This window comes from Agelaius tricolor, unplaced genomic scaffold (assembly GCF_023055355.1).
Source record: "Agelaius tricolor isolate 1412-34295 unplaced genomic scaffold, bAgeTri1.0.p SCAF_26, whole genome shotgun sequence".
NCBI lineage: Eukaryota > Metazoa > Chordata > Aves > Passeriformes > Icteridae > Agelaius > Agelaius tricolor.
In genome coordinates, this window is record NW_027269286.1 from 8,468,817 (window position 1) to 8,484,663 (window position 15,847).

Consider the following 15,847-nt stretch of genomic DNA (forward strand, 5'->3'; position numbering starts at 1 on the left):
AGGAGAAGAGGTTTTCCTGCACAGGCAAGGCAAAGAGCATGTAAATGCCAGCAACTCTGTCTTTCTGCATCTTGGGATGCTCCTCAGAGCCCTGGTCTATTTCTCTGTGCTCTTCTTTCAAGGTGTTTTAACTGCTCCTGCTCCATAATCCATCATCCTACGTGCATAGCCTGTAGCTGATTCATTTCAAATGTCACTGGGTAGCACTGTGGCTTGTATAAGAATGCGGTTGATGAATGGGAAGTGTATACCCACAGCCTTCAGACTTGTAGGCACTTTTCATTTAGAAGGGAGAGGTTGAGTCCCACCCCTCTGATTCTTCCTCCTCTACCTTCCTCCTCAGCTCCTGTGGATGGTGGAGGGTGTGTGGGAGGAGGTGCTGACTGCTGCCACCATAGGAGTAGGTGTGCTCCCTTCAGCCAGTCTGCTCTTGGACCTTGGGAGAGACAGGGTCAGCACTGTGGGAAGGGCAGCTGACCCTCAGGTAGAGGAGCTCAGATGTAGGATCTCAGGTCTATCAGATACAAGACTTAGGGAATGGTGCACAATGAGGTTTTGAGGTGAGGAACCTCAAGTCTTGTTACTGCCCTGAATGCTGCTTTTGCATCCAAGGAGATGTTTAGGGGCAGGCTATACCTATGAAAATACAGTTGCTAGATCTTCTTTTATGCAATTCATCTCTTGAAGAACAGTTCTAAAGTGCTTTCTGCTTTCAATCTAACTGCTTCTACTTGTTGAATTAATCCAACTCATTCGTTCATTCATTTTTTGGTCTGTTCTTTTTTACCTCCACTGACTATTCTTATCTCTCTGTGCCTCTATAAAGCTTTGTGCAATCCCAGATTGGATCTTTGGGATACATTTCTTCTAATTCACCAAGCTACTTTTTCTCCTAATCACATCCTTCTATTGCTTCTTTCATTTCCTTCTGTCTCTTTCATTCTTTACTTTGCCTTTCTGTTTCTACTGCTACTAACTACTTTCAGTTCTCTCATCTTTCTCCTCTGCTGCACGTAAACCTTCTTTTACTCTTCCTGCTGTGGTGCAACCTTATTTGTTTTGATGTGCTCTTTTCCTTTCCCAGACTTTTCTCACTTTTGTGAAACTATTCTCTGTTTCAGAGCTAAGTAATCCCTACAAATTCTTCCTCCTCTTTTGTACTTCAGGAATATCTGCTTACTCTCAAAATGCTATAAAATTATGACATTTTAAAAACATTTAGCATGAAGTTTTCTTCTTTTTTGCAGCTCCTCCTTTGTGTAGATCCTTCTCTTCCCCTGTTGTTCTTTTCCTGTACTCTCCCATATATCTTTATTTTCAAATTGTAGGGGCTGAAAATTTGTGTTTTTTTTCCACCTGTCATATATAATTACTATGAGAATTTAATATTTTGTTTTCTATGCAATTACATTTAGAATCAGTAGACAGAGCAGAATTGCTTAAATTAGCACCTCTACAAATTCCTAAGAAATGTGATCTCTGTGTTTGATTTATACAGCCCTGAACAAAATGAGTGCAGACTTTCTTTTGTTTCCAGTTGTTAATCTTCCCAGAAACTAAGATTACCTAAAGCAGGATTGCATCAGCTTTGATACTTATATACAGGGTGATATTGGGAGGCAAAAATAATATTATTCTTAGTCTGTTGTGGCATTATATCACTATAAAATTATGTAAATTAGAGGTTCCTGTAACCAAGGTGTTTTTTAAAGAGACTGGGGCTGGGAATGGGCATTACAGGCATCATAATCCATTTAGATATTATATTTTATTCCTTATCCATGACATCAAATAAATTCAAATTAAATTTGAATTATGTGTGTAAACACTTTAATATTAATACAATAATTTGTTGAAATCAATGCATTGGAACAGAGATTTTCACTACATTTATGTTTCATGATATCCTGTGCTGTAGATATTTGTATGACTTCCGCATGATTTTTGTATTTTTATATATATTTGTGCACACACATATAAATAGGTTGGATTTCATTATATAGATTAATATAAGCATATTTATATATGTGTCTTTTTATAATTTTTGGTTGGATTTCTCTCATGGAGAGAACAGGATTTCAGTCTCTGTGCTCTTTGGTTCTCTTTGACACTAGTAGAACTTTTTCATTTGTTACTTCCATCATCTTTGAGTACTATCAAACAATGACAGCCATTGATCCTCCTATGCATGGATTTGAAGTTCTATTTCTGTGGTTGGATCCTGAAAAAATAAATTTATTTAGAATAAACAGCTATTAGATTGTGGTTTTACCACTTTAACATTTCAAATTTCTAAAGACGAAATATTAATATTTGAAATGATTCTGGTTTTGGTTTGGTTTGGTTTTTTTTTCTGGTGGCATTCATACCTATATGGCCAAATCTCATTACTGCCCTATATTTTTGGAATCTCTGTAACAGTAATAACTCCTGTAACCCTGAATAATTTGATTTAAGTTCACTATCTTTAGGGCAATCCAATAAGTCATTAATAAACTGCCAAAGTTCATCATGAAGAGTATCTTAGCTGTCATTTCTGGGGTATTATTCAAATTCTTATTAAAAGATGAAAATGTTTAAGAAACAGAAAGAACTGCCTACATGTTTCACAGAAATCTTTAAGAAAAAGAAAGGGCTTTAGAAATTAAAGCTATTCAGTTTGTCAAAGAGTACTTTAAAATGTGTATTATCATGTATTAGAAATACACCTCTAGTAATAGATGTTTCTTCATTCTTGGCAAAATACATATTGATATCCAACAGCTGCATGTGGTAGCTAACCATGTGCAGGCTAGAAATAAGGGATTTTTTAAAAAAAGAAAACTATGTTAATTATTCATTGGATGAACACCATACATGATGACTTGGATGAATACTCTGCATGTAGGGTAACTTCTGTCAGTTGTTGTTTAAATCAAAAATAATGTGTCACATCTGAAGGTTCATCTCTCTCTATTGACTGAAGAAACCGTAAGTGTCCTAAGTGTCCTAAGTTAGGTAAAATAAATCACAAACTATGACTATCCACTTAAAGAATAAAGTTTTCTTCAGTGTTATATTCAAGATGAAATTTAGGACCTTACATGCATCATTTACTGGATGCAAAACAGAAAGTAATTTATGGTCTGGATTTCAGAGGTGTTTGTCATGTTGAAGAATACCTTCACAAATTCCAAGACTTAATTCTGTGGGTCTTTTCAAGTGATTTGTACTTCACCAATATGACTAAGTGCTTCATGTTCTGCCCTGAAGTTATTTAAAGCATCTTAAAATTCTACTCCTTACTTTTTCAGTATAATCTATAAGTACTTTTTTGCTGTCCCATGGTGTTCTTTATGACAAAGATCATAATACAAATTCTCATTGGCTAAATAGATCCCAATCTGAAGGGCTTAGCAATTTTGTCTAAATTCCAAAGCATTGTGCAAAGGATTTGCAGAGGCTCTAGGGAAAGCCTCTTATCTTGCTCCACTATTGTCAAACTTCAAATTTGCACGATAAAAATTGTAAGCAAAGAAAAAATAAAAGCCCCTTTGGTCTCAATGTAAAAGTAACTCTGGTGGAAAAACAGCATCGGGAAAAAAAAAACCCACTCAAAAAAAGGAAGGGAAAAAATATTGAGGAAGGAGATTGAATATACATCAAGACATAAATCTAAGAAGCTGATGGAATTAATATAGCAACAACTATTTTACAATGGCACCACATGCCACAAAGGAAATAAACCATTAAGTGTTTTCATTTGGTGTTCAGTGAAGAAAAAATCACATGTGGAACTGTTTCTAATCAACATCTAACAAAACCTTCCCTCATCTTTCACCAGTTTGCTGTACAAAGATTGACCTGTTTTGCATTCTGAAACTGATACTGGACTGAAATTATTTTCAACCCTGACTGGCACTGGGCCACATTGAAAATTATTTGGGATCAAAGCCTGACTAATTAAAGCAAAATGATTTAGAAGTCATCATGATAATCACTAAGTGACTCCAAAAAGTGGAAACAAGTTGTGAAACAGAAGCAATAAAGAAAAATAGGTTGAGTAGTGAAGACAAGAGCTAATCTGTGTTATCAATGTGCTGCATCCCTTGTTTTCCCCTTTGTTCCTTTTATCTTTCCGGATTCAGCATATTGAAATGCTAAGGATGAGTTAGAATTGCAAATAGTTCTATATCAGTTATAAGTTTTGGATGCTATAATAAGGGGTTGGGTAGATATTGTTCTTGTTTTTCCCCAAACCCCTGTCACTCTTGCACCTCCAGTCTCCCCCATGTGTGATACCAGGAGTTCATTCAAGGAATGGAACATAAGTTTATATTATTTTTTATTTCTTGTTCTTTTACTTTACTCAGTGATAATATGTAAAATGGAGGGACAGATAGATTTATTTCTGGATGAAATTTCATCCAAGAAGAGGGCTCACAGCCCTTACACTTAAGGTTTTATGACATAATTACACACATAGAAAAGCGCAGCTGGAAGGAAACAAGGAGGAGGGAAAGATTAGAAACATTAGTACCATCAATGGCCAACAATTCTGAGTTGCACTTCTTCAGACAAGCAGATGTGGCACGTCTTCAAAGTGTATTGAAGTTCATATTTGGGCATGTTAGATGGGCCAAATGTACAGGAGAGTAGAAAGAGAATGAGTTGAGAGAGGTGTTTGTATTTGGGCTGCAAATCCGTAGCTGAGACTGAAGTGGGATCTAGAAGTATATATCCAGATTGAGGAACTTAAAAGAGAGATGACATTTTCTGAGGGACAGGAAAAGTGAATCCTGCAGATGTGATGAGGAAATAAGCAGGTGGTTTTACAGAGTAGCAAGGCTGTGGCAGGTCATGTAAAGGAAAATCAGAAGGCACATTTGAACAAAGTGACCAACTAAAGCTGAGACTGTTGCCATTGACAAAGCATTGACAAGGGCCTAGAGCTGGGGCAGTCTCCTTTTTTTATAAATGCTCTAACTACTGGGAAATTATATAAATGAAAAGGATTGCTATTGTACTCAGGGCAAAACAGAAAACCAAGATCTTCCCACTAAAATATTATTTATATTTATATTTTCATGTTAATTTCAGTAAAGCTTGCATTGTGTTGTTGTGTGTTTTTAAAGAATAACTATATCTTGTTGAAGAGATGGCTGCAGTTCAGCATGAAGGCATTCCTGGATATTGTATGCTGTTTGAATGATCCATATAGCATGCTAACAAAGTGTGTTAAAATCCATTTCTATGACAAGTGGTAGATGAAAGAGTAACCTCTGTAATGCAATTAGAGTTTCTTCCAGATTAAATGTGCTCTTTAAAAGCAAACCCTGAGTTTTTGGTTTTATTCAGATTATTAGTGCTTGGTGCATTATTTAGTGATGCTTCTGATTGAATGACAAAGGTATTAGCGCATAATTTTACTGAAAAGAAAATTTGGTATTTATCAGGTTGCTTTATGAGACAGTGAGGAAGGAAAGCTGATGACTTTTCAACAGTATTTATGTCCAAAAATATTACATGCAGATGTGAAGATCACCAGCAAAGAAATATTTTAAATGCTATTCATCCCATTTTTAGGACAGGCTCCTACCATTTCACTGACATCTCAAGTAAAATTGTGACAGGTGGCCATGTAATTCAAAAAACCAGTGGTAGTTCTGAGCCCTGATAATATAGAGTTCATGTCATTTTCTCCTCACAGATTTTCCATTTACACAAATGGTGTAATTGTACCCCTCAAAGTTTTACCTCTGGAAGCTATTTTTATTTTCTACAAGAGCATCTCCAGGCAATAACAGCAGGGGGGCAAATCCTTTATTTTATGTTGTCAAAACCAATATGCTGTGAGTTATTCACATCACTTTCTGAAGTGCCAGTCAACGGCTTTGTGTTTGGAGTAGTGCAAACCACTAAGAGACTCAGAAAAAGCAGTTTCTAAACTCGCAGCACCAGAGTGGGTGTTAGTATGGAAAGAAAATAAAAAAAATAGAAAAAAGCATTAAAAGGATTTTTTTCTTTTTTGTTGCTGCTGTTGAAAGTTTTCTAATGAAAGGAGATGAATCAGGAACTTTGTAATAACATGTGCCTGACCACTTAGCTTTAGCAGCAGATTGGAATGACGCTTACTCAGCACAGGCTTTGGACCTTTTAGACCTATGTATCATTTTTCATCTACTGAGCTTCTCACAGTTGTGCAAAATAAAAATGGGAGTAAAAAAAAAATCAAATTAAAAAAAAAATTTGAATCTAAATAGAATACACATATTCACCCAATAAAATTTTAGGAAAAAATGTAGCAGTGAGTCTGACTCTTTGCTCTGAAGACAAAATTATTTGTCTTCTGAGCCATCAATTTTAGAGACTGATACTCCTTTTTCTGTTTTTTTTTAAAGGGGTTCAACTGAAAGCATAGACAAGAGAAAGAGCAAACACTAAACAATGAGACTGTAAAGGTGATATCTGCCAAATTCCTTCACTGCTGGCTGGAATGCTGCTAAAACCTGGTATTGCTGTTACATTCCATGCAGAGAAGCAATTCTTCAGGTCTTCTGACAATGCAGTGACCTCAAGACAACATTTCTGGAACTTACAGCAGTCTTGTAGCCATAATAAATGTCTTCAATTTTTATTTTTCTTTAAGGGCTGAAAAAACCCTCACCTTGCTTTACTAAAGGGAAATACTGAGAGGTGCTGAAAAACCTCTTCCAGCTGACTGCTGAGAAATGTAACCCTCCTAAATCCTACCTTCAGGTTGAAGTTGACAGGAAGATCTGCAGAAAATTTACCATTTTATCTAGGGAGCTGCAGCTCAGTGGAATATAATATTTTGTACATGAATTTACAGCACACCAGTCGTCAGAGATAGATAACTTGGTAGGAGTCCAGCAAGCTCAATTATTCAGCGTGTCTGAAGTACCAAAGGACGACAGGAAAGACAAGCACAGATGCTGCTCTTTAAGTGACTTATGCTGACATGGTTTGCTTTCTTACTTAGAGTGTTGAACCAGGGAGGCGACTTCCAGGTGCCAGCAGCAGGGGTTTAGAAGGTGGGTTAGCAGAGGAGTTCACATCTCACAGTTACAGACTATTAACCCAAGGCTGAAAGATTTTCCTTGGTCAAACGGGCAATAAATGTATACTTATTTGCAAAAGGGGTAGCAAAAAGAAACTGCATTTGATGAAAAGTACATTTTTTTTTCTGTTTTGCAGGAATTGGTGGGGCTGCTGTGATACTCTCTGAAAAAAATATTTGGTAAGTGATGTAATGCTGATCTCCTACAAGTGTTTTTTTCAGCTTAAACCCTGATGGGGCCAAGGTCTCCTTGGCTTAGTTATAAGCCATACAGGTCTGTTTTTGTAAAGCAGCCACTAGGATTTGGTTCTTCCTCTGCTATTGAGAGAATTAGAATAACTCTGATTTAATATTTTTCTTGTCTACTGTGATGCATAGAACAAAAGGATTTTTTTTTTAGAAGCAGTAAAACAAAGGAAGATCAGAAGGAATTACAGAAACACAAACAGCTACTTTTGAATGAAATAAAAGAAGCCTTGCTGCATAAATATTGAACTGGTTTTATTGTTTTGTGTTTATAGACTGATGTACACTTGGTAAAAAAAATATCTTGTCTGGTCATAATTATCTTTGAAAGAAAGTGCTGGAACACTCTAAACTGAAACCTTTTTTGGCAGTGAGTTCAGAAATGATATTTTGAAAATTATTTACAAATGACTTATCAAAATAGCCATCCTAGACTTCCATCAAATTAGCTCTTCTCTTCTAGATAATTCTGTATTCAGTAACATTAAAACAAATTTTGTGCTTAAATATTTATATTAAAAATAGTAGTCTCTTATAAGACATATAAGAGACATCTCGTATGAAAACATCCCAAATCTCACAATGAATTCAGTTTGAGTTGCTCTGAAAATTGAAGTTAATTATTTTGTTTCTAGGAAAGGATTCATATTGCAGAAAAATAATCAACTCTTTATAGAAAATGTTCGTACTCATCAAATGAAATGTTGAAATTAGGTTGTGCCACATTCAAGAAAAGTAAAAACAGTGTATCCCCATTGCTGTGACTTAATAAAATTCAGACACACTGGCACCAAGTGAATCAATCATCATTTTTCAGGAAGACACTTAGCCAGTGCATTTCAAACCTGTTGGAGACAATGTTGCTTAAGCACATGGTTATCTTCTTTCCTTCTAGAGATTGGTGCTATGTCCTCATTTATCTTTTATTATGATTTCTAATATATCCTTGGGGAAAAAATGATAGTTAAAAATAAGTTTTTCTCTTAATGTGTAGTTCTCACTCAATAGTCACAATTTCTTTGCCATTAATGTTAAAGGACAAGGGTGAGCCAGTTTGAAGAAATGGAATTACAGAAGATGAGATCACCAGGTTAGAGAGGAATCATTTGAAGTCATCATACTTGAAGGTGCTGTGGTAATAAGAAGAATGATTTGTTTGGGTAAAAATTCTGATATCATCTATAAATGGTGATGCCTTGACATTTGGTACTTTTACAATTGGCCTGGAGAGAAAGTGCAACTATCAGAAGCAAATGGACATTGTCTTCAGGTTGAAGTGCAGTTCTAATTTTACTTCAATTTTTTAATTTAGCTTATTAGAATTAAGAATAGTTCTTCAAGAAATCCTCAAGAACAATTTACTGAAAAAACCAAATAAATATGGATATATATCTTTCCATCAACTAAGACAGATGGGGACAGCGCCCATTTTACAGTTGCATAAATGAATAAGTCATTTGAGCCCTGTTCAGAAGTGAGTGAAATTCTTAATTTTTAGTATTCTGAGCTTTTTTTTTTAAGAAACCACAAATTGTTTGCTAGCTTCAAAATGAAAACCTGTGGGGGCTTGCTTGCAATGATAAATTGCAGGGTAAGTACAGGTCCGTATATTGCCTACAGATACAATGTGTGCTTCTAAATTTCTTAGGAATGTTAAAATACATATAGCTTCAATAAGGTCATCTGCCATACAGTGATTCAATGCCAAAGTGTTCCATCCTTTATTTGAACATGTAATTGCATTGTTCTTCATATATTAGAATCCTTGCTTATAATAATTGATTGTGATAATACGGTGAATTAACCCTAGTCACTGTTCTATTTAACCATAATATTTGAATTTCAGGTGTGCAGGTAAGTCATCTAGTTAAGTGGAAGTTTGATAACCTAATGTGATATCTTTGACATCAGAGATCGGATAAAATCTTTTATGTGTCATTGGCTCTGAGAATCTGCCTGGGCAGATGGTGTTGGTTTTGTAAGGCAGACATACATTGCCTAGAGAATTTCAGAGAAATATGGGCATTATTTTCAAACTCCAGTAAAGAAGAAAGGTGTCGTTCCACTGACAGCCCCAGAGAATATTTCCCTGCTATTGCATGCTTGACAGATGCCATGAACAGATTGATGTGCAGAAAAAGGAAAGGTACAAGGAAATTGTACATTAAAACTCATTAACTTTAGATAGCAAAACTCTGTTGGGAGCAACTCCAGAGCATTTTTTGATGTACAGTGTATGTTTAACATTCTAAATATATGTGTTATTTAATGTGTTGGGAATGCATTTACATATTTGGTGTAAATATGAATGAAAATGAAAACTGTGACAAGATAAACACAAGAGAAAATGCATCAGTAAAATGAATCATTAAGAATCTGAAGGGAAATACAAGAGACATTTTTCACACTCTTAATTTTAGATCTACCAGGAGCTATAGGTCTGGTATTTGGAGTGGATCACTTGAATTCCAGTATTAATTTTCTCAGGAAAAACATTCTCTTTTGTTTGTAACACAAATTTTATTTCCAAAAAATCATGTCTGCTTCTTAGTCCAGCCAAAACCTTATGTATAGCCTTAACTTTTAACACTGGAAAAGGAATGTGGAAACTTATTATCTGATTTACCTGGTCCTGTGTTGTCTACCTGGTTCTGTATTGTCTCCTTATTCCATTGACTCCTTCTCACAGATGTGGCAAATTCCTGCATTAAAATTTATGTTTAAATTGATTTTTTTTATGTTAGGTGTGAGATGAATTCTGTAAAACAAATAAAGCACTGGATGATGAATACAGAAGCATTGCATATTTAAGATGGAATTAAAATTGCAATATTACATATACATAACTATAATGACTTCATTATAATAATTGCTATTCCTGACCATTGAATGGGCATGAATTTGAAGAGGTATTTTTTGAGGATTTAGAAAAACCACAGATTCACAAGGGATGGGAGATATATGTGCATGTGAGTAACACAGGCATACTTAATTTTGTTATTCCTTCATTTGAGCACTCAACTTTTCAACCTTAATATTCTTTTAAGGTAGATCTCATTGGGAATTTAATTTATGTAATTCTTGTTTTGATGTAAACAAATTTGATGGTAATTTTGTACATGAAAACAGATTTTAAAAACTAAACAGCATAGCAGAAAGAAACATTTGTAAGAAATTCTATTCTCAATGCAAATACAACAGTCTTTAGTGAACTGAAATTGGGAAATAGAAACAAACAATTACATGTTCTTAGTGCGTGAATATCTAATTATTCTATATCTTCATAATAAGTTTGAAAAGGCTTTTTTTAGACAGGTGGAACTCAATTATTTTGTGAGAGCTGTGTAGGTTTTAAATAATTGAAATAGTTATGCATAATTCAAATAATCACTTCCATTAGATACTTAGTCTGATAAATATCTGACGGAAATGCAGATTGAATATGTTTTCCTGATATAAAAATTGTTTTAATTTTGAATTCATGGTCTGTTTTGTTAATTTGCATAATGATATCACTGTAACAGCAGGTTATGGTTGATGACTCGGACTATGATGTTACATGATGCAAAATGACCCATTTCTTACCTAAACTTGAAGGCAGCATAATGACATTTAAAACTGCAACTACTGCGTAATTATAAAGATTAAAATAAAATATCTTGAAATACAGTGGCCAATTAATGCTTATTTTTCCTTGTAATAAATGCAAATGCTTGAATGAGGTACCATGAATGTCTGTGCTACTGAAGTTTACCAAGACCTACTTCCTGTTTCTGAATAAAATAATGTGTGGCCATCAAATAACAGTGTTTGAATGACTTCTCAGAGTTTGCTGATCAACTCTGGCAATATCTGTTACATGTGGTTTGTTTTCCCTCTCTTATACACATATCCTCTCCCCAAGAGAAGTAAATGAACAGACAAGATAAAAAAAAATGCATTTGGTAAGACATACTGTTCCATCCTAAATGAAGTCACTATATCTCTGATTAAAAAGGCAAGATCCTGCATTTCAAATATTATACTATTGGGTTTAAAAGGGCCCCAGTTCCTGCAGCAGGTCACAGTCTCAAACTGCCATCCTTCCCTCAGGAAGTTGCTTCTCCCATGAGGTAAATCTTTACCCCACGGTGAAGGTTTTTCTGTGCTTAGGGATTAGAACCTCAGAGTTTCAGCTACACATAACAGAGAGCTTCAGAGTCTCATAGAAAAAAGGATTCCATGTTGTTTATGGTTGAAAAAATGCTTAAAAAAGAAGCACATATACCTTCTGGTAGTTCTGCATCTCTCCGACCTAACAAGGGACTTTCTCCAATTTTATCAACCTGCAAGGCTCTTTTTACTGATGATATGCCTTTAATCACCATTCCTACCCTCCTGTTTGCCTTTCTTTTAATGTCTCAGACAAAGAAATGCCTTTTCCTTCTTCACCCTATAATGAAAGTGCTAGAAAAATAAGGTTCATTTTTTTTTAAGAGTATGTTTAGTCCTGAATGGGACAAGTGAGGCAGAGGAGACAAAGAAAAGGAAAATGAGGAAGGGGTTTCTTTCACAGCTGAGTGCCTTAATAGAATTTTTTTTAATGCCTGTGGGAAATTTCAAGATATAGGCAGAATTGACTAGGGGATCAATAGAGGGCTAGGCCATGAACAGAAAAGTTTAGGAAATATGAGGATTTACATTTCCTTGGTGCATTATTGAAAGGGCCATCTACTTATTGTGTAAGTCATCACGAGAAAAAAACCCACAAGGTTTTTTCAAGATTCAAAGGTCATGTAAAAATTCTACCATGGCTTTGCAGATCTAAATATTCTAAACAGAATTGGAAGCATAAGTTTGTTTATGTTTAAATTGTTTAAATGACTAAGGCAAGATTCCAGTGATTTTGAAACCTCTTCATCCCTCCATTTTTGAAACAAATAGAGTAAACACTAACCAGAGGTGCTGACCACTCCATTATCCATATTTTTTGCCTAGGTGAGTAGATACTAAAATTTTCTGGGAAATTCTGAGAACTACATTAGGTCTTTGGTGCAGTTGTCAGGAAACTCAGGGACCATAACAAATTTGTAGTGAGTCAGTCTCCTATGGTATTGCTGGACAGAGTGGAAAATTGTTGTGTTCAAAATAATTATTTTTTTAAGCACAATAACAGTTGTATTAATGAGGAAGAAGAACTGTAAAGCTGTCAGGAAATGCTGTGGCAACAACATTTCTTGAAGGAGCATATTAAATAGTAATGATGTCAAACATCTGAAAGAGTGAGTAGACCTTGCAAGCACAGTTTTCTAGTCATAGGAAATTAAAAAGGAGTTTGGAATGTTGCCAGCTGACTGACTATAGGGTAAAAAAAAGATCCATAATAAGCAACAGTTGTAGTTACAATATTTGCTGAAACCAACACACATTAAATAATAATGAAAGCAGCCATTTAAAAATGCTGGCAGCTTATATGGAACAGCTGAGCTGAAGAAACTGTGAAAAGGATAAAAAACCCCCAAACTGGTACATAGCCAATGTGCTGTCAAAGAATAAAAAGCTCCATTGGAGATTAAATTGTGAGATAACTTCAGACGAGTATTCATAAAACAAATAATTTGAAAGAAACTGTGTTAATTCTTAGATAGTGTTAATGAAAATCTTCACAATTAAAGGGATATCTTCAAAGAACTTACTAAGTAGAATACTAATATTTTTTATTTGCTTGAAATTTTTTAATTAAGAAAAAATGTGGGCAGGGTTTACATTTTTTAACACACTGAAATGCAGCATGATTATAGTTTTGTACAAGAATATTATAAGAAAATATTTTTTAAATTTATGGAAGACATTAAATTTCCTTTGGCCAAGAAGACCTTGTTATTGCTACAACAAATAACTTAAACATAATAACCACTGACACTGGGATCTTAGGTTTTCTTGAAAGAATTGAAAGGGAACTCCAAGAAACAGGACAGCTGGGGATATTTTAAAAGACAAGCAATGCAAGTGTTGAGTTGAATAGGTGCTATGTCTTTTTGTTTGTTACTCTATACATATTAAGCAAATATTGGATTATCATGGCCATTGGGAGGGGGAAAGGTCTCATTTTCAATGTTATAAAAAGGCCAGATAAATCTGTTAAACTCACTGGGATTTGATTTTTAACAACACAACTTGAGATCATTATTAAGTCTTATGATTACATGCAGAATATACGCTTCTATTAAAGAAAATATACTCACAGTTAAAACGGAAATGAGGGCTTGAAATGAGCAGTTTGAAAGTGAAGTGTACGGCTTAGATCTTCTCAACCCCTGCTCTGCAGTTGTATAGAAAGGAAAGTGCCTAAATTTAGACAGTACTTTGAAGGTAATTGACTGTTCTCCAGTGGCTCACGTTCTGTTCTGGACACATCTCCATCCTGGTATGTTCCTCAGTCTCACAACTCAGCACATTGGTACCAGTACTCTCAGTGACTGTACTGAACATTTATAGAGAGCTGAGGAATGTTTCTGCCCCTGGGAGAGACCTTGCTTCCACTAAGACTTATATCAGTAGTATTACTTGCATGTCCATACTTGTAGATAATTTAAAAATGTTTGATTATAGAGAGCAAAATCCCAAAAGGGATCACTCAGCTAAGAAGATTCTTAGATTCCAAGCTCAGGTCTAGTACAAACCTGCCTACATATTAGTATGTATGTGTGTAAACAAACATGTGCATACATCAAGATCCCTTTTGATCTCAATTCCATAGAAGGATCCCAAAGGGAGATAATGCAGACAATCTGAATAGGCAGAGCACATGGTTTGAGATACTCTGCATTACACAAGCTAGAGGATCAGCCCAAGGTCACCTAACATGACTAATGGGATGTTCTCAGCATTGTTTGAACCTCTGTCTTAGCAGGAGGTCAAAGACAATGTCCTTTAAATGCTTATCTACTATGAAAACTCATTCTGTACATCTTTCTTTCCCCATTATGATATATAAAACAAAGAACGTGCAAAATATCTCGGTGTTGAAATCCTCTGCTAGAAGCCAAACTGTCTCGGAAGACCTTAAAATTACTCACAAAAACTTCTGAAGGTTATGACAGACCTCCTGCTTCTTTGTTCTTGGTGGTGGTAAGAGCTGGATCCATGCCCAGTGCAGGGAACATAGTGTAAATAGCGTTGCTGCAGATTGCTTCTGGATTGTTCAAAACATCAGATGGCGAGAATATGTTATTATCAACAAGCTGTTTACTGGCCAATCAATTACAAACTCTGATGGAGCACCAGGCATTTTATTGTAGGTTAGCCAAATGGATGGAGAAAACATATGTCAATCTCTCTGTTACTTTAAGGGGCAAATTCTGCTCTTTTGCATCAGTATGCTCCAAAGCCTCCCACAATGGAAGCACAATGGTGTTAGTAGAGAAGGGTAGGATCTAAGGCAGTGCTGTGGGAATCACTAGGGTAATGCAGTTCTCAGATATCTGGGCAACTTTATGTCAACATACATTTGCATAATAAGAGTACAGCTGAGGCATCTGTGAGTAGTCCTCCTCTCAAAAGGATTTCGAATGCATGAGTTTGTCAGCCTGTGTGCAATATACAAACACTCAGGAATTGTTGAATGGCTCTTATAGTTGTGCTGTTTTTTACATGAAGTGAAGTTTTGAGTCTTTTATTCACCTTCCACTTATGTTTATTTTCCCCAAGTCTATAAAATAAAGTAACTCCATTATCATCAATCCCAAACAGGAAAATGCTATGCAGAATCAGATACTGCAGGAGGAAATTTTTGAGTTTAGATAGGGAAAAATATATGTCTACTCCCAGCACCTTGATCAGTAATATATAATTGAATGGAGATTTTTTTTTTAATTCCCAGGTTCTGGGAATTTCCTTCATATTTTTCCAGAGAAGATATATATATATATATATATACACACACACACACACACACACATATATATATATATGTGTGTGTGTGTCTGTGTGTGTTTGTATATATATATATATATCTCCTGTTCAAAGGACACTTGGACAATGACTAGAAGAAAATGGTCTCATAAATGTGCAGTCATTTGGTATGACTGCTTGTGTCACAGTGTGTCTGTGACTTGCTGGCAGTATTGGCACTAGAGGTTCTCACCTGCTAGAATTAAGTCAGAAGTGACCCAAACTGATCTGATCTGGAAAGGAGGAGACAAAGCTCTGTCTTTGAAAACCTATTAAATATTGCATGAGATAACTTGGGATTAAAATTTTAAAAATTTTAAAAATTCAAAGTGTTAATTCTTCAAAAACATACACTGAAAAAACTACATTATGTGAAAGGCTAAGCACATGAAGAGATCTTTCTTTCTACCTCCTCTTGGCTCCACAACCAGTAATGTGCTAAAGGGAATGAATAAAAATAATTGAGGAATATGGGATATCTGTGTTCCAAAACCATCTGGTTGAAAGTGTTGTAAAAGTTGAATAACTTCTTGATTGTTCCTTTTGGGTGTTTTTTGCCATCATCTGTGAAGGTGAGCAGTAAGTCATTCTGCAAGTTGATCTTGAAAG

At 35.3% G+C, this 15,847-nt stretch overlaps 1 long non-coding RNA gene across 1 annotated transcript in view; it reads left to right on the forward strand.

Moving 5' to 3' along the window:
* The window catches only part of LOC139600296 (uncharacterized), a 77,443-nt gene extending 66,798 nt beyond the window's left edge, over positions 1 to 10,645 (forward strand). Inside the window, exons 3-4 of the long non-coding RNA XR_011682473.1 lie at positions 7,198 to 7,240; positions 8,344 to 10,645. This is a non-coding gene — a long non-coding RNA (uncharacterized lncRNA). The remainder of the gene's footprint in view (positions 1 to 7,197; positions 7,241 to 8,343) is intronic.
* Positions 10,646 to 15,847: the final 5,202 nt, after the last annotated feature.